This window comes from Labrus mixtus, chromosome 16 (assembly GCF_963584025.1).
Source record: "Labrus mixtus chromosome 16, fLabMix1.1, whole genome shotgun sequence".
In the NCBI taxonomy this organism is placed as follows: domain Eukaryota; kingdom Metazoa; phylum Chordata; class Actinopteri; order Labriformes; family Labridae; genus Labrus; species Labrus mixtus.
The window spans coordinates 13,201,389-13,220,545 of record NC_083627.1 but is presented as its reverse complement, the minus strand read 5'-3'; the positions used below and the strand labels follow the sequence as shown (position 1 = coordinate 13,220,545).

The 19,157-nt window shown below is 41.8% G+C and overlaps 1 protein-coding gene and 1 long non-coding RNA gene across 3 annotated transcripts in view; both read left to right on the top strand.

Annotated features, from left to right (window-relative positions):
* LOC132990790 (uncharacterized) overlaps nucleotides 1-19,157 on the top strand; it is a 527,599-nt gene that overhangs the window by 109,758 nt on the left and 398,684 nt on the right. The window lies entirely within an intron of this gene.
* Nucleotides 6,474-7,374, top strand: LOC132991620 (uncharacterized). Its single transcript, XR_009676214.1, has 2 exons — nucleotides 6,474-6,560; nucleotides 7,143-7,374. It is a non-coding gene; the product is annotated as an uncharacterized LOC132991620 (long non-coding RNA).

Sequence of the window (19,157 nt, the reverse complement as noted above, 5' to 3'; positions counted from 1 at the left end):
CAAGGTGGTAGCTGCTGCCGCCGCCTTGTGATTCGTTGTAAATTCTTTTGTCTTTGAGGACACAAAATAACGCCAGTAAGGAAATTAAATTCACTGATGAAGTCTCTTTGCTGAATCACTTCTATCTGAACCAGTTCTCTTGCCCGCTTCCATCACTGCAACACCTGTTGGTTTGACCTGATAACTGGTCTCATATCTGGCAAACTGAGGGGCGTCCAAAACGACTGTGTGGGGGTGCCTTAAGACCGCCTACCTTCTCTGGTCCAAACAAATCCAGAGCATTCAGGACCAGAATCTAAAGTTAGAAGGAGGACATACTGGCTGCTGCATTGTTGTCAGAGAAGCCAGAACTTCAACATAACATGTTTCCTTAATGTCTGATCATATAGTAAGGTCACTTTATCATTTCACTCACTACACATCTCACTGATTGGACCTTTCATTATTTCGCTCAATGGCAGCCAAAAAAAAAATACATCTCTTATCACTCCCAGAGGATATTTCGCTATTCGACTCCATGCCAAGATTACTTTGAAACCTGAAGAAAGGGTAAAAGAAGAGAAGAGACAAAGGATGTGGCACTTTTATTTCTCCCTGAGAAAAGAAGAAACATGATGCAGCACAAATACAAGAAGGAAAATGGATTAACTTCAGGCAGCAAAGGTTGATGTGAGAGCCGCGATGAGGACGCTATTTAGAAGACTCTGGAAGGTGTTTTGTTTTTCTCCCCGTAGCAGAGATGTGGAGGAGTTGTATCTGGGCGTAGTGAAAGCCGTGACATTGTGGAGCATCTGGTATCAGCCGGATACAGAATCACGTCCTCTTCGTCTTAATCAGAATCTGAAATCATCTTTGACCTCCATCGACCCAGATTCAACGCCACAGGAGGAGCTGAGAATGTCAGCGGCAGCACGAGGACGCCTTGTCCTCATTTAACGGTGAAAATCCACAAATGAGCCGTTGTCCTCTTGCCTCCATGAGTGCAGCGTTCACTGGCCTTCAGGCAGAGCTTCTGACACAAACCGACACCGAGACGTATTGAAACCAACAGCCGGAACTCATCTGATCCCAAATGTGGAGACACGTGCTCAGCTCGGGTAAAAACACCAGCCTTAACTTGTCATCTTTATGATTTCATCCTGAACTGTGAAGGAAACCTGTCCTGACAGCTTGATGTGTTAGTTTGAAATGAAGCAGATGGGTATTTTTGGGACATCACAATGGAAGCGTATTTTTCACAGAGGTCACATAGTAACCCTCGTCTGATCACAAGAAGACAAATTAAATTATTGGAAATTACAAACATTTGTGCGCTGAGTTTTCTGAGCGGAGCGGCAGCGGAAGGACAGTTCAGGGATTTTCACTTCTTCTTTTATAAGAGTCGTCTTTTTGTAGTTTTACGTCTTTTAACGGACTTATTTAAAAAACATCTCTACTGTCTCTTTGTGCAGTAAACAGGTTAAATAACCTGTGAAGACAAAGAAGACTTTATTCTCTGATTGAATTTCTTCATCCTGTAGAAAGTTAGAAATAGTGGCTCAAAGAAAAGAAAGAACGAAAGAATCTCTGAAAGAACGTTGGAAAATTAAAGATTATGTTTTAGGAGTTGGAGAACTTGTGTGCAAACAAAAAAAATGTCCCTTTTGAACTTCAGGGGCTCCGTAGGTCAGTAAATAATGAATCACTGTCGGGCCTTTCAGAAAGGACGCATTGGGTCTCTCCGAGCTGAGCGCAGCGCAGGTCTCGCTTGTCGTTCTTGTGCGCTGCGCGGAAGTTAAAACATTTTCCAATAGGGCGCAGCTCTACGTGACATCGCCTCAGCGCGTCCAATAGGAGGGAAGATCAGACCACAACAAACGTCTCTCTCCCCTGAGCTCGAGTTTAAAGACCTCCTGGGACGTCGGAGAGATCGGAGCTCTAGTTTGTAAAGATGTCGGACAGTTTGTGTACCAGGTGTGTTTCGAACAGCAGCAGAAATGTGTGGCGTGTTGGTGAAGCGCTCGTTAAAGAGCTGCAGCTCCTGGACGAGACGAAACTCCTCCCACATCCTGTCGTCTGAGGATTACATGAAGCCACGCCCTCTTCTTCTTCGCTGCTCGTTTCCTCAGGAGAACAGAGATCAGCGCTCTCTACTGAACAGTGGACAGAAACAAACAAACTGCGCGTCCAAAAGTAGATATTTTCCCTTCTTTTGTTTTCGATCACCTAGAAATGGACGCCGTTGCTTTTTGCTCGTGTGCGCTCCCCTTTTACTCCGTGGCGAGCACAGCGCACCGCGTCCTCTCTGAAAGGCCCTTACATGTTTCCTATTTTATTAATTATTTCAATGTACTTTTAATCGTAATATAACATTTCTAGGTGTTCCTTTGTGGGGAGGAATTGTTGCTACCTGAAAAAAAAACTTTATCTGGGATAAAGTACGGACAGCGAGTCGTCTGTGTTTGGTTGTTGAAGTCACTTTCCCGTCGCCTCCCGTGTTGCTGCTTTGTTTTCTGACATTTATTTTGAAGGTTTGAGATTAAACTCTTTCTTTGTTCACTTTTTAAACAAACTGCAGCGCCGAGAGGAGGGATGATTCATCTCCTGTTTTGTAATTGCGTCTCAAACTGTTTCTGGAATTGATTTTACGGTGAGGTGGGTGTGTTTTAAATCAAGTGTGAGCCTCCTGATCACAAGACGTCTCCACTTCATTTACTGTGTTTTTAATTCAACTTGCCGTCTCTTTCTAAATCATCACTTCTGTTTCTCATTTACTTTAAAAAAAAAAACACACCACTGACAGCCTGAATGAAAAAGTGTGAAACAACAGACATGGGGTTTTTCTGTAGTGTCTCTGAGCCGCCATGATGGAAACTTTGGGAACAAAGACGGTCTTCAGATTCAAGAGGCCTCTGGGGGACACACAGAAACAAGTACAAAGTGAATGTGCCCAACTGTATGGTCTTTGTTTGTTATTTTCTGACCACAATCTCCAATGTCCCGTGGTAAAGTTAGAGCAGAAATAATCTAATGTTTGAAGTTAAACAGATGTTCAGTCATCTGCCTGCACTAAAAAAAGTTTAAACTAAAAATAACCTTTAACACATATAAATTCTTTCCGCGGTCAGTTTTAAAATTAAGTGATCGGCTTAAAGGTCCAATCAGTGAGATGTGTAGTGTGTGAAATGATAAAGTGACCTTACTGTATGATCAGACATTAAGGAAACATGCTATGTTGAAGTGCTGGCTTCTCTCACAACAATGCAGCAGCCAGTATGTCCTCCTTCTAACTTTAGATTCTGGTCCTGAATGCTCTGGATTTGTTTGGACCAGAGAAGGTAGGCGGTCTTAAGGCACCCCCACACGGCCGTTTTGGACACCCCTCGGTTTGCCAGATATGAGACCAGTTATCATGTCAAACCAACAAGTGTTGCAGCGATGGAAGCGGGCAAGAGAACTGGTTCAGATAGAAGTGATTGTACCCGACCTAAAAAGCCTCTGCATGTTTCTAATAAACTCCATGAGCAGAAACGTGCTCAAACTAGGATCAATATTGGAGATGCTTTTGAAAAATGGAGAGAGGTTAGAACGCAGAAAGGTTTACAGACCGATGCAGAGCTGGATAAACACTGAAGCTTCAGTGTCCACCACATGGCAACCTGCGTGAGCATCGACTCTAGAGTGGAGGGGGCGGGAGGGAGACAGCTCTCTACAATGTTTGAATTTAGACTGCAGTACTCATTTTAAACACTAGGGGTCAGAGTTACATATTGCTCCTTTAAAGGTTCGTCCTCTTCTCTTTGCCAGATTGTTAACCGGTGATCTAGCACCTTGGGAAGAAAGTTTGAGTATAGAGGTGTCTCTGAGTTGTAGATCTAGGAACAAACTGGCTAAAAAAAGCGGGGGTGTGTTGGAACCAACCCCTCCAGCTCTCAGCCTGTCGTTAGGTTGACTGAAAGTTAGGCTGAGACAGCATTTCCAGCATGGAGACCGCCATCGATGGGACACCATGCCCCCTGCAGGAACAGACGGGTGACGTCACTCAGGCTTCAAACATTAATAATTACAGTCTATGTCATGGATGTTTTGGGGGGAGCGTACCAGATGGGGGGAGGGGGCAGCAATGGAAAAGGTCCTGAGTGATGTAGAGACGCTCAGTGATGAAATGTTCGGAGGGGTCTGGTGTGGATTTTTGTCACTTTGTTGGTGCTGGAGAGCAGACAGACTTCTCAAAATACCAGAAAAATCAGGCAAATGATCTGCGAGGTTGGAATCCAGTCTAGCCAAGAGGGAAGCATTTCTCCTTTACAAGATTCGGGAGACGCTACTTAACATTTTGTGACTGAATGGCCGCCGTTTGCTTTGTGAAGAGTGAAGACGACCCTTTGGTTTTATTTAAAGGTGTGCCATTTGAAAAAGATGAAGAGAGACATTCTGGTGGAGCTGAAACATGAAACGGCAAAAACAAATTTTCATGAGCACCCTGTTTGATCTGTTTTAAAGCCGATTCTTAATTTTCCTCATCCTTACTCAATGGTGTTTGACACTCGAGCATTCAGTCGCTCTAAACTTTAGAGTCTAAAGAAAATGAAATGATAAAAGTCAACAACTCATGTTATGTTTTTGAGACATGACCAACACTTCATACTTACACGTCACATTATTTATCATATTTGATTATTTCAGTTAAGATGATTCTGACTGCTTCATCCCTCTTTGCTACCAGCCCTGAGCCAGGCGGTAGCACCATGAATCCGGAATAACTTTTTGTTTTCTTGTTGTATCATTAATGGGGTTGGAGATGGAATCAATCCTGCGTCTGACGTATGATTAAAAAAAACTATTTTTCCGGCTGTTTTGTCGTAACACTTCCTGGGAGTTTGAGGCTGTAAATGGGCCGCAAATCTGCAGTGTTCACTTTCTAATCTGATGGAGCTGCAGTGTGAAAACTTCCGCAGCTTTTTCTCTGGTAGCTTTTCAGTCTTCACACTGTTGTTGGCTTTCAAACAGCCTTTCAGAAGTAGAGATGTGACTTGATCCCTTCACCTCCAAACCTTTCTGCTTTGCTGATTGAGCCATTGAGGCTTCATATGCGAGAGCTTTTTCAAGTTTTTCCTTTAGATGCTGTCTCGAGCTTGTCAAAGGCAAAAGCGATGTGTCAAATCTAAAAACACCCCAAACCGATGCAGCTGCAAACCGCAGCGAGCGGATTCTTTGCACAGCCTCAGTTCTCTTCTCTTGAAGCTTTTCAATGTTGCCACTACATGCTCGCTTTGAAAACACATTTGCAAATCAGAAATGTGAAAGAAAACTTGAACCTGTGACCCGGAGTTCAGCCACTGAGTCTAATTATTCTCTGATATGTTTTTCTCTGTTGGATGCAGGCACTTAAAACACAACCCGAACATTTACCATCAGCACATAAATGATTCTATTCAAAGTCTGCACAAATGAATGGACGGCTTTTTCTTTTAGACGATTCTTCAAGAGGTGAAAGTGCTGCAATATAAACACTGGACTATTATTACTTATGTTTTACTCTTGGTCCGCTGCATTTAGAGGAGGACTTTTAGTTCTTCTTTCAGCTTTTTGAGCATTTTCTAGGCACCATTTCAAAGAAGTAACAGCAATAAGAGCACAATTTGTGCAGAATCTGAATGTCTCTGTCAGTACTTGTCGACATGAGAAAAAGAGGAAGCCATGTTTAGTGAATGCAAAATATTAAAAAAATACACAACCATCACGGCTGATTAAAATCTGATTTGACTCGGATAGAAATCCTCTCAGAGGAGTGATACTCTCAAGTTTTATTCCAGTTTCATCCCACCAAGCGCGTTCTGTCTCCCGAGCGTGCCAGCAGTGCCACTACGCCCAGTTTCAAATACGGTCCTAGTCAAGTCTGTTTTCCACGGACCGTGTTGCAAGAATATTAAGACCTGGACAGGAAGTCAGACAAGAAAACACGTGAGGAAGTAGCTGAAGGTCGGACTTGAGCCCGCTAGACCATCAGTGCCCCCTAACTAAATATTTCGTCCCTTATATGGTACTGGAAAAGTTGGCATCCCTAAGTAGACTTTATGCTGGGACTTTTGCAGCGTCCTTTCTACGGGATGTCCTGTTTCATGAGACTCTTCTCCCGTCCAGCAGAGGAAGTGTCATGATTTGGCCTTTTTTAGTTTTGTATTTCAGAGTTTAGATTTTTTTATGTTGTTTTAGTTCTTATTCTTTCCTAGTGTTTCTTGTTTCCGTGTGCTTCCCTAGATAAGTCTTTAGTGTTTCCTGTTTTATTTTGTCATTTCTTACTCTTGTTTCTCTGTGTTATTGCTGTTTCTTGAGTTTTGTGTCTTTAGTGTTTCTGGACTTATCTTGTAGTTCTTGCCCTCATTGTTTCTTGTATTTCTCCCTGCCTCTGTGTGTTTCCCTCCAGTCCTGATTGTCTTCACCTGTGTCTTGTTGGTCTGACCTGTGTCTGATTACCCCTGTGTTTCTTCCCTTCTGTGTCAGATCATTGCAACATTTTCCCCATGTCAGTTGTTCCCTGTGGGTCCTCGTTGATTTCACTTTGTTTTGGAATTTGGAAAGTAAGTTTATGCTTGCCTTTTACTTTTTCTGTAAAAATATATATTTTTTTGAGTTTCTGCAGTTAGGTAACAGAAAGTGTGGCTGCTAAATTCCACCAGATGCGTGTTTGGTCCGTCTCCACCTCGCCACGACAGCAGAGCTCATAGGTTTCACTTTATTCAGTGTGTGTTCTTCTACACGCTCCGCTGCACTGCGTCTCATCTCCGTCAGTACGGAGTCCTCTGCAGCAGATACACAAGACTTCTATTTCTGCCAAAGCACGGAGCATCAATTTAGCACAGAGCAGATCGGGCAGGACAGGAAGTCAAACACGGAAACTATTTTCAGAATAAAACACTTTGTTTTGAAACTAGAACATATTTAACTGTACTACATCAACAAAAACGTCATAATACTGTAATACCCATGATAGAAGAACAACAATCAAAAAAAAAAAAGACATCCAAACAAGTCAACTCCTCTTCAACTCCTTCTGTTGGGATTAATGACCTTCATGTGTTTGTTGTTGTGATAATAAGGGTTTTGATATGGTTTTATAACACATACATTGTATTATCTCGTGCTGCTTTAATTACCTGCAGCACGTGTGCTGCTCCGTGCCGGGTCGGAGAGCGCAGCCTGTGGGCGTTGACAGACGAGGGAGCATGAAGCCCTACCAGACTACACATATCTGGTGGAAGTTCTGGGTCACACTGTGATAGTAGAAGAGCAACTCGCCTGTCCTTTCAGGAGTCCGTGTGAAAACAGAGCAGCTGTGTCTACCTTCTTGTGTCTATCTGAATTGAAAACAAAAATAAAGTCAATCACACATTTTTCAGTGTTGTCAGTCATTTCTCTTTCCGTAAAAGTGTCTTTTATAAGGATCTGCTCCCTTTTTTCGTTGTTAAACTCCACCAGCAGCCCACCTGATTCAGCTGTAAAACAGTATTGATCAGGTATTGTCTGAACAAACCAACTAGGATGAAAGCGGTGATGAAAACTCAGCTTTGTGCTGCTGTGCATCGATCGCTGCAGCTCTCGTTGGTGAAGATGTTGTTTGATGAGTCAGAGCTTGTTTCAATCCTTCGGCGTTTTGATCTTCTGTCACTTTCTCACTAAATGAAAGCTGCGAGTGAGAATATACGTTTCTTTGAAATAACATCAAACAGTCATAAAGAATATTTAACGAGAGATTTAACATACAAAACAGACAAATTAACCTGTGATGTATTCTCTGTGGTATATCTGCTGTATTGAATGGAGTTCCTCTCGTGTGTGTTGTTTCTATTCGCAGTATTTTCTCTGCACATTAAACAAACCACCACAGTAATAACGTTTCGTCCCCCGGCAGGGATCTAACCGACGCTCGCTGCTGATTGTGCAACCGACTGTTTATCCTGCTGAGCGCTCAGAAGCTTCCCCGCTGCTCCTCTTCTTCTTCTGTGGTAAGTAATAATAGAGTGGAGCGTCTAACATGGATGGGGTGAGTCTTGATGTGTCCCAAGTATCTGTTTTTGTCTCTGCAGCTTTCTGCGCTTATTGTTTTTTAAACAGTCAGAAAGCAAAGAGATCCAAAGGCCGGAGTGATTTTCTTTGCTTCTCGTGGCTTTCTACTTCCTGTCACCACAGCCCGATCAGAGAACCGTCTGATTCAGATGACCGTTTTAATTGGAGAAGAAAACTGTTTGCATTTTGATGAGCAATTGAATCAAAGTCTTCTTATCCCTTTAAATGACTTCTTCTGACCACTTTTTGGTCAGATTCTACAAATGAAAGGTCTTTGTTCAACCCTCAAACTGACATGTTGCCATTTTAAGATCGTCTGTCAGTGCATAAAGATGATGTCATGTTTTGCTTAAAGGTAAACTCCTGCACACTGGCTAACTTGTAAACAAACATTGATTGGCAGCATTTCAGTACTAGACTGTATCAGGCAAACAGTTTTTTAAAATAGGCAGGACATCTTGAAAGAAGTGACTGCAAGCCTGCAACCAATCAGAATAGGCGCTAAACATTTTCAGTTTTACAACATGTGATGCAAAAAAGTTACTAGGGATGATCAGAGGGGCTGCTTATCAAGAGGCAAGGCAGGCAGCTGCTTGGGCTCACAAACTGTTAACCAAAGCAGCGGCCCAAAATGTGCAAATTTTGCAATGACAGTAGGAAACCTCTCTAAGGGGCCCCATCTGACAGCGCTCACTCTTGTTGCCCTGCTAAGTGTCACATGCATTATTGCTGTGAAAACCAAAATTTATTACTGAAAGTCAACGAAGAAAAATTAAGAGGAATGATCCGTCGATAGGAGGGAAAAAATAAACATTAAAAACGAGGAAGAGGAGTGAGCGTCGGGACCCTGGCACACATGTTGATGAACACCTTTTTCGATCAGTCCCCTGTGGTCTAAATGAAACATCTGTGCTGTGCTTTGGTCAAAATATAACATGAATCAAGCATCAGAGGAGGTTTGTGACCCTGTATAAACCAGCTCTCTCAGAACGCTCCGTTTTGGTGTGTGTGTCTCTTTAAATGCAATGAGCCCCCCCTGAGTTTTCCCCGTAGACATCACTCCTTCGCTAGCGAGAATAAAAATGGCGGACCTGCTCAAAAGTTTTGTTCAAGGCTGGGGGTGGAGTCCATGGGTGGAGATACCAGGCGAGGGGAGGGGATTTATTTAACCAGAATCCCACTGTGATGTCACAAGGAGAGCACATTTGAAACAGAGCATTTTTCTCTATGTTGTAAGACTTATGCAGACCACAAACAAAAGACTGGACGGGTTTATTTAATATTTTGTGGGTTGGTAGACACTCAGGTTACCCAAATAAATGTTCAAAAACACTGTACAAGTCCCCTTATAATTTTAAATAAATAATTTTGCTTCAAAACTGCTAGATGTCAACTTTTGGATTAATCTCCAAATAGTTTTACAAATAATCTGAAGAAGTGACGAGCTTCTAAATATGAATCCTTCAGGTTGAGCTTACTTTATTTTTACCTGTAGGAAAAATTGGTTGCAGGGAGAGTCATATACACAATAAAACACAAACAGCACATAAAACATACAAAGTGCAGATGCATGGTGCGTTGGTAAAAGTGCATAAAGAGCGCAGGTTCCAGTCAAACAACTGATGGACAAGTTGATTTGTAAAGGTTACAGACCTTAGGAAATTAAAATGTATAATGAATAAATGAACCATTAGGAAGCATGAAATCAGTTTTTCAGAATAATTTCTTGTTCTTTCTTCCTCTTTGATATTTAACTGAATCATTTTTGTAGTACGGAAAAGTTGCAAACGTATTTGTAGAGTTTAGAAAGTGTGGAGGAGTTTGCTAATTTAAAAACAAGGTGCCTTCATATTAAGAATCTCATTTTCAAGAGAGGCACGACACAATTAAACAAGTTACAGACATAAAACAGTGAGCAATTACAGACACGGATCAGCAGATCTTGAGTCACAGAGCAGAAAAGTCGTATTTCAAAACATCTACAACCTGAAGCATCTTCCTCCAACACCTTCATTCTACTTTTAAAAAGATTTACAGGGACGAGGTCCCCACAGATCATCCTGCAAGAGATGCTGACCTGAAACTCCTTTCAAGACACACTTTGGGGACAGATAACAAAAATATGTTTTTAACACGAACGATACTTTTTAAAATGAAATATTAATATAGTAGAGCAGATGGACTCATACAATGATCAAAGGCACAATTAATCTGAAACTAAACAACTTTCTAGCCTCCTCAAAAGTTATCTGCGGGTGGATTTATGACTTTAACTTTTCCAAAAGTAGATTTATTCTAACCCTGTCTGTCTGTTTTTCGAGTCTGTGAAAGGCGCCGACTGAAACAGCCAACTCTTTCTTTTCAGACCAAGCAATCCAAAAGAATTAAAAGTCATGAGTGATTAAACTGTTCAACGGTATTCTTGTCAGAGTCAGAAAAAAACTGCTTTTCTCACCTCCATCAAATTGACGACAAATTGTGACATGGTAAGTATGAGAAGGTGAACGTCAGCCCTGATGAATCAGGCTGACCTCGAACCCAGCTCCGTCTTTCAAACATCATCACAGGGTTTCTGTAGCAGGTTTCCAAGAATAGACAGTCGCGTCTTTGTCAGTTCTGTTCTTGAGGCAAATGTGAATTGATTTGAAAGTACGGCAAAGTGAACTACAGAACGTCGTCTGACCTCCTCCTGTAGTTCCCTCGGCTCCTCCTCAGGTGAGCCGTGGGGGAGGGGGGAAAAGGGAACGCTTTATAATATACTCTGACAACATCTTAAATATCTGTTGGTTTTTTGTTTTTTTTCCAGCATGTGGAAGAGGTGGTGGAGCAGGAGGCGGGGGAGGGGTGTTGATGTAACCGCGCTGAAATCACTTGCTTAACATCCCAATCTGTCAGAGAATCTGAAGACGAGACGTCTGACAGGCTGCGGCGCTGCACAAGGTGTCAGAAACAGCAAGAAAAACACACACAGTGCAGACGCTCACACACACACTCATATTTACTTTACCGTATGCTGAACTTGCTGTTTTCGAGGTTTCACAGGATTATGTGTCCCATACTGCAGCACTCACGTCTCTATATTTGTGGATTTGGTTAAATGTCTCCTGTGCAGATCAAATACTTTTTGAAAAGACACTTCTCCACGGGTTGTTTTAAGTTGCTTTAAAGGAGGCTTCAGTCTGTCGCTGTCAGAGATCAGTGGCTCAACTTATGGTCCTGTAAAAGCATTAAAATACTCTTAATGTCATCTGCTCTGCTTTTGTCTTTTTGGGTTACAAGCGAATGCAATCACACGCTGAGCAACTAGACAAAGAAACACAAGTTGACAATCGAATTTCATGCAACTGCATCGACTCAAATGTTTTCTTGAGACAACATATGTGTTAAATTTGTACAGCACACTAGGGTTGTCATGTTTTTAAAACTTCATAAAAATGCCCGTAAAATTTTTTTATATTGATATCTGTTTTGATATGAGAGCAACAATAAAAAGAAGTCCAAGGCACTGGTGTCTTGATTAGTTTTCAATTATTAAACCTTGCAGTAAACTCCTGCAGAATGTCTTTATTGTACAAAAAACATTCGGAACGTTTCAGGGTTTTTCTGCAATTTAGCAATTTAGACGGTCTGCAGGAGTTTGCCTGCATGTATGATGATTCCTCATTTACCAAGAGGAATGTCAGGAATTTAGCTATTTTCTTTGTAAAATTGTATGTTTTCAGTTATATATATTTCAGACAAATAAAAAAGTACAACGGAGGCTTAGGGCCATCGTACATGTAGACTTTTTATTGCTAAATAAAGAAAATGAGGGCAGAATAAAACATTTTAATAAATGAGAGAACAGAGATAAACGGGCAAAGCAGCAATCAATGCAGAGCCTTCAGGACGAGTCTTTTATTGTCTTTGATTCATTACAGGGCTGTTGTCTTTTCTTTTAAACTCAGCGTATAGAAAAAGCTTTTTGAAGGCTGTTTTGAATGCACCTGCACCTTTTGTTCACGTTTTTTTAAGACTTTGTTCGGAGCTGAAGTGTCTCTTTTTGGATGAAATAAACGTCAGAGCGAGGATTCAAGTTTGTCAACCTAAAGTCACTCATCGTCAGAGCGCGACTTTAGGTTCAGTCTGCAAATACTTGCCTGTAAAATCTGCAAACCTCAGATGTACAATTTTGTTGATTGGAGCCATACAGCGTGGTTGTGACAGAAGTGTGGTTTAGATTTGTAAGTGTTGGAGCTCCGATGGGTCGTGATGGCAGATGAACTCTTGTGGCTCTGCGTTCAATCTCAAACAAAGCAGAGTGTTGACACTTCTACGTATGTGAAGGGTTTGTTTCTCCAAAATACAATGTAGTTGAAAAAAATAAGCATTTTTTGAGACAAACTGAAGCCTTGTTGTCACTGATTAATTATTTGTGTTGGCTGCAGCTGATATATTGCTGTGTATCCTTTAAGCAGAAGGTGTGTGTTTCTCTTTGTGTGTGTAACTGCACAAGTGTGCTAACCTGCCGAGGTTAAAACCAGAGTAATATACAGTGTTAAGTGTTTACACCACCAGCACTAACAGATCTGCCTCCTTAATGCAGCACCGCACTGCAACAAACGCTCTTCAAACTGGCAGACATTACACTGGGGAGTTTGCATCCTGCTCCGACGACCCGTCAGCGCGTTGGGAATGTAAAGGAAAACACGTTAGCTAGTTAGAAGTGACAGACTCAAACGGCTACGGCGGCGTCTTTTGATGAAGAGGAGTCAGGCGGTTTCTGTACGCCGCCTCACCGTGTTAATATAGGTTAATACGACAGCAGAACATAAAGGTATACAGCCGAGAATCAACATGACAGCAAGAAAGGAGCGAAACGCTAACACACTTGTCCAAATGTGGCCCGACAAGAGGAGCGGAGCTGACAGGAGCACCGACACACACTTCTATACACACATTTACACATTTACACATCCACACACACACACACACACACACTCACACACACAGTCATATATTAATATATATGCACACACACACACACTCACACACACCTGTCTCCACTTTATTTTCATTATTATGGCCTCCAGACGCTGGTTAAATGTTTTTTTTCTCTTTCTAAAAGTTTAAGGAGGGACCTTATGAAAATCTCAAAATAACAAGATAAAAAGGTTTCAATCCCCATATGTTTATTTATGTGATGATCAGATTAAATGTGTGTGTTGCAATGTAGCACCATGAAGAAAAGTTCTATTCTTCTATAAGTCTCATACTAGAAACAAATCTGTTAAGGGTGAAGGTGTGGTGTTTAGGTACAAGATGTGATTGCAGATGGACAAACACGTGTTTGAATATCTATCATGATGAGGACCACATAAAGTTTCTTACCTTCAGAGTGAAGACCATTTAGCACGTTGGATGTGTATGAGCACATAAACGCCTGAATGGAGTACCAGTGCTCTCTCTCTCTCTAAAAAAATAATAAATAAAATAAATAATAATAATAATAAATAATAGATTGTATTGTTTTAAAACACATTATATTGATAAGTGAAGGCAGTTTAGTCAATCTCAGCTCTTTGTGTGTATTTTAATTATGTAAAGGCACCACTTAAAGGTACATTACACATTCCCTAGCTGTGCAAACCATCATAGCAGCAAATAATTATTTCTCTTTCGTTTTTATAAGTTTCTAACCTTGTTGCAAAGATCCACTTCTGATTTGACAGTGTTTGTATTCAGGTGAGAAAGGGTACACACATTGACACAAACGCACACATGCATATACACACCACACAAAACAGATGGTAAGTGCAATTGTACACTGAGTCCTGATCCTGAAAAATAGCACAGAGGTTTGAATACAGTCTTTGTGCGACTGAGCCCTCAATAGCCTCGATGCAATTGTGTGACGGACCTCCTTTCACTGAGATGGAGAGAGAAGAGAAGAAAGAGGGGGAGAGAGAGAGAGAGAGAGAGAAAAAAAACTGAAGAATAAAGGAGGGAGATTTATTCAGAGTCGAAGAGAGAAAAAAGTTGAAGAAAATTAGAAAAAGGAGGAAAAAGAAAGGGATCACAGGAAATGATAATAAGAAAAGGAATGAGAGGTAGAGAAACAAAAGGAGAACAAATAACTGAAGGGCAGGATATGCAGAGCAAAGGAAAGTAATATAGCAAAAAGTGTGGACAATATGTGGAATATTATACCCACATGTGCCCACAACTCCTCTAGAGAAAGTCTTTACACCACATGTTGGAACCTGGCGGCAGGAATTTAATCGAGTTTACGTCAAGGCTCCATGTAAACCAGTCAAATGGTTTCTAGTCTTGTACAGCCAGCACTGGGTTAATCTTTCACCAAATCATAGAAACCAATCAAAATGGTCTGTGGTTGGGAAGAAGTGGTAGAAACAGGCAAAGAAGAAGAAGGCAAAGACCTTTGAAGCTGAAGACTCAGCTAATTCCTCAGATAACTGATGAGGTGTTAGAGGTTAAAGCTATCTGAGTGGTAAAAATGAGCTGAAATTGTCTCACCTGAAAAGGTGTTATGTATGGTATTTCAGCATCATTAATGCTTTTAATTTGATGTCAGTCACTATGTTATCTGATTAATAAACCTGCAGAAAACACCTCAATCTCATCCAAGTAAAAGATCTTTACTCCTTACAAACAACTGAGCTCTGCACTCGGAGAATTCAGTCTGACAAAACTCCTGAAGTTTTCAGGGCGAGCTGCATGTGTGAACACAAACAGTTGAATGTTTCTCTCTTCACCCGGAGTTTCTCCTCCAGCCTCCTCATATTTATTCTGCAGAAAGTCAGAGTGAGCTGATGTGAGAACGCAGCAGGATATAATCAGGAGAATTCACCTGGAGCGAGTGGGAGGGGGTGGTGACGTTTATGATCGGTGTACAACCACAGTCTGCAAGTGCCTTGGCAATGTTTGAGTACCGGAAGTGTGCAGCAGTTTGCTAGCAATTTTTGATAATTGAAAAACAAAAGCACAGTATTGGGTACCCAGGACTTCTATTTTTGTTGGTATGGTATCAAAAAGTATTGATGTAATTAGATTTGAACAAGAATCATATTGAAGGCTAAAATCCTGGATCATGTCAAACCCCATGATCTCACTCGCTGCTTACTAATGTCAACATCTCAGCCGAGATTTCACAGTGGCGTCTGAGCAGGAGCGATTTCTTTCTCTGCTGTTGTACTTAATAACTTTTCTGCAAAGCATACAGAGGGACAGACATTAGAAAGGTTCTTAGTTCAATCAATTTTCAAGGTGATCAAGAATCCGTCATGTTGTACTTGCACTTCAGTATTTCTGTAAAATATTCAAATTCAACGTAAGAGGGTTTTTTTTGGTTAAAGACAGTATGGAGAACAAGAGGCAAAAACTTCATCATCACTTTAAATGATGCAGTTACAAATCTTTACACCCCTAGAGTACACTTAGTAAGAATATTTCATGTATTTTAAATCAACAGCAAAAAAAGAGGAAGGAGAGTTTTTTCTTCTCTGCTTCTCAGCTGAAGATTTTAGAGTTTGTGCTGAGGAAGGAATCTAATGGGGAACCAAGCTGCACTATTTAAGGAGGAAGTAACCCATACATGTGCAATTACTGATAATTGCTTAATTTGTTGATGTGTTGACTTTCAAATAAATAAATGAAAAACTTGTCAGTAAAAAAGAAGTTGAGGGAAAAAAGATAAAGTGGATTTAGCTCATTTGTCAGCTTCGGCTAAAATACGGAACGAACCAAAGTATGAAACTGTTGAAAACAAACCGAAAAATCTGTGCTTGGTGTCAGAAAAAAAAAGCCAGAGAGCTGAACTGAAATGAAAGGTTTGAGAATGAGGGCAGATGGAATGAGAGAGAGAGAGAGATCAGGAGGGAGGAGTGGAGGATGTGAAAGAGCGAGTGATGGAGGAAGAGCAAAAGGAGGGTAGAGAGAGAGAGAGAGAACAAACCCGAGCGGATGGAGAGATGACGGAGCGAGACGAGAAACAAAAAGAATACTAATAGAAGAGGGATGTGACTGAGCACACACACACATTCTGGAGTTTCTCATCCAGTTTGAGATCTTAACTTATTGTCATGTATCAAGGACGTGAATTCTTGTTTTGTGTATAGAGTTTGCACCATCATCACCATCGTCGTTATCGCCGCCATCCTTTTAGCACCCTCAGATGTAGAAATGACATGGACAGGGATCCAGTGGAGGACAAACAGAGACGAGAAATCTTCTTTTTATGCATTTTAATGAGAGAGAGGAAACTAGAGGTCGACACTGTTTCTGTTTAGTTGTGGCTTTTTCCACAGCTGATATTTATCTGCAGAAATATCTACGTTTTTCAAGATCCAAGACTGTCTAAGAAGGGATAATATCAGTTAATCTCTCATTTATTTAAAGGGAACATATTCTGAAAAATCCTCTTCTACGGTGTTTCTGAACATATATTTGGATAACCTGAGTGTCTACCAACCCACAAAATGTAAAATAAACCCATCCAGTCCTTCGTTTGTGGTCTGCATAAGTCTTACAACACAGAGAAAAATGCTCTGTTTCAAATGTGCTCTCCTTGTGACATCACAGTGGGATTCTGGTAAAAAAAAAAAAAATCCCCTCCCCTCCCGTGGTATCTCCACCCATGGACTCCACCCCCAGACTAGAACAAAAATTTTGCGCAGGTTCCCCATTTTTATTCTCGCTAGCAAAGGAGTGATGTCTACGGGGAAAACTCAGGGGGGGCTCATTGCATTTAAAGAGACACACACACCAAAACGGAGCGTTCTGAGAGAGCTGGTTTATACAGGGTCACAAACCTCCTCTGGTGCTTGATTCATGTTATATTTTGACCAAAGCACAGCACAGATGTTTCATTTAGACCACAAGGGGACTGATTGAAAAGGTGGAGAAGGGGGACAATGGAACATCACACAGTTTGCCTTGCAGTTATCAAAAAACATCTATAAAATAACAACTGGATTAAGAGGAATGTTTGTTTGTTAAGACCCAGAATTTAGGAACAGCAGCGAGGATGCACTTAAGGCTAGTAACAAGATTTTTAAAAAGTGAAGCCTATCCTCCTGGCTAACAGCTACAACCCGCCCACCTGTCAGTCAAATCAGCCACCCCCCTTATTATGCCTAATTATGATTAACTCAGACTTAAAGGTGGAGTCAGTAAAAATATTTGTTGCTGTTTGCAAACACAACTTTCAAACTGGGCCCCTCCTCCTGGGCTCATTGTCAACAGACGCTCACGCCCCCTGCAGGACGTAGTGTGTATGTTAACTGCTTGTAGCTACACTGCAAGCTAACGCACGCTAGCACAAGCTAACTGCCGGTGTTTGTCACCTGCCTGTCCAACAGGAAGCAGACCAACTCCACGTTCACGGGTAAAAGCCACCACAAGGTTCACCCTCGTTTTAGAACGAGGCTTATCCACTTAGCGTTCTGACTCATTATGATTATATTTGCCCATCGCCCATCATACTCGCCGTTTTGAATTGCATCCATTCGCTGAATTGTGTCAACTCCTAAACTCTCCTGCTGCGCTGTCATAGAGAAACTGCAGTTTTTTGCACTTCAGCGTTGTCTTTATTCTCTTAAGTGGCACTGTGTTTAGGAAAAGTTGTGCATTTGAATCAAGCATCCAAAAATATGGATGTAGAATGAAGCTGATGAGAAAGTGGTTGATATGTGACTTGTTTAAATGATCTTAGGGGCGTGGCCTCTTTGAGTGAGGGGTGTGAGCTGCTTTCTGTCTGCCACACGTTGGTCACTGCTGACTCCAGAAAAACACATTTTAAATGTCAAACCTGAGGCTCTATAATGGAAGTCAATAACTATTGGATGATTTCATTTTTGCCTCGTTCACTTCTTAAACACAGCCGATGCTCAGGAAGATAATTTCGCCCTCCGTCACTGAATCCGTCGGAGGTCGTCGAGCGTGTTCTGTCCGTTATTGACATAAAAGCTTTTCTATTCAAAGCTGCAGCATATTTCAGGTCACCTGAGGATGCACACCCACCTTGCAGGCTGGCCGTGTGTGCATGTGCAGAGACAGCTTTTTTTTTTATCTCAGCGCAGGATCAGAGTGTGTGTGTGTGTGTGTGTGTGTGTGTGTGTGTGTGTGTGTGTGTGTGTGTGTGTGTGTGTGTGTGTGTGTGTGTGTGTGTGTGTGTGTTCATGCGTGTCTCTCCGCCTGCTTTCATGCATACATGTTGGCGAGCGATGCACTGACCTTAAAAGGTGACCAGAAGCTTCTGTGACTGTATATAAAAGTCTTTTGACCAGGTGATTCACTCGCTAAGGAGTTTATTTACTCCGTATTCTGATGTGTATTTTTTTCTCAGAGGGTCATATAGTCTCGGCGAGAGCACACGTGCCGGCCCGGAGTGTGTTTGCCCGCTCAAACGTGAGAGAACACGAGTCGGTGTGTACATTCAGCTGACTGCCTGGTATCCTGGGAAGACCCGTCACACAGGCCGGGTTTCCAGCACATCACACACGCACGCATGCACGCACGCACGCACGCACGCACGCACGCACGCACACACGCACGCACGCACACTGTGCTTTCCACTGCATTAGAGGAGACAAACAGAGTTGTGAGAGCAGAATTTCATGTATGAGGAGTCCTCTGTGTGACTTGTGGCTGCTCTCTGTGGCTCTGTTCTCTCTGACGCTCAAAGTTTTCCAAAATCCTTCAAGTTTCCTTCTGGCGGTTCAGCTCTGATGTCTGCGCCCAAAAATCTGCAACTTCTTCCAAAGTAGCCTATTTTGTCTCAAACTTTTCTAAATTAAGACAAATTTGAAGTTTCCTGGTGAAAAAAGTGATGGGCTACACGGTGTCGCGCTGCTATGATGTCATATTATTACAAAGCTGACGCAGCTAATGCCATCTGGCTTAGAATCTGTTTACCAAGTAACATCAGAGTTTACTGTACCGACCTGAACCAAACTGTACTGAACCCAACCGGACCAGGGAAATGAGGCTTAAAGAGGACATATTATCCCCTAATCCACTTTTTCAATCAGTCCCCTGTGGTCTAAATGAAACATCTGTGTTGTGCTTTGGTCAAAATATAACATGAATCAAGCACCAGAGGAGGTTTGTGA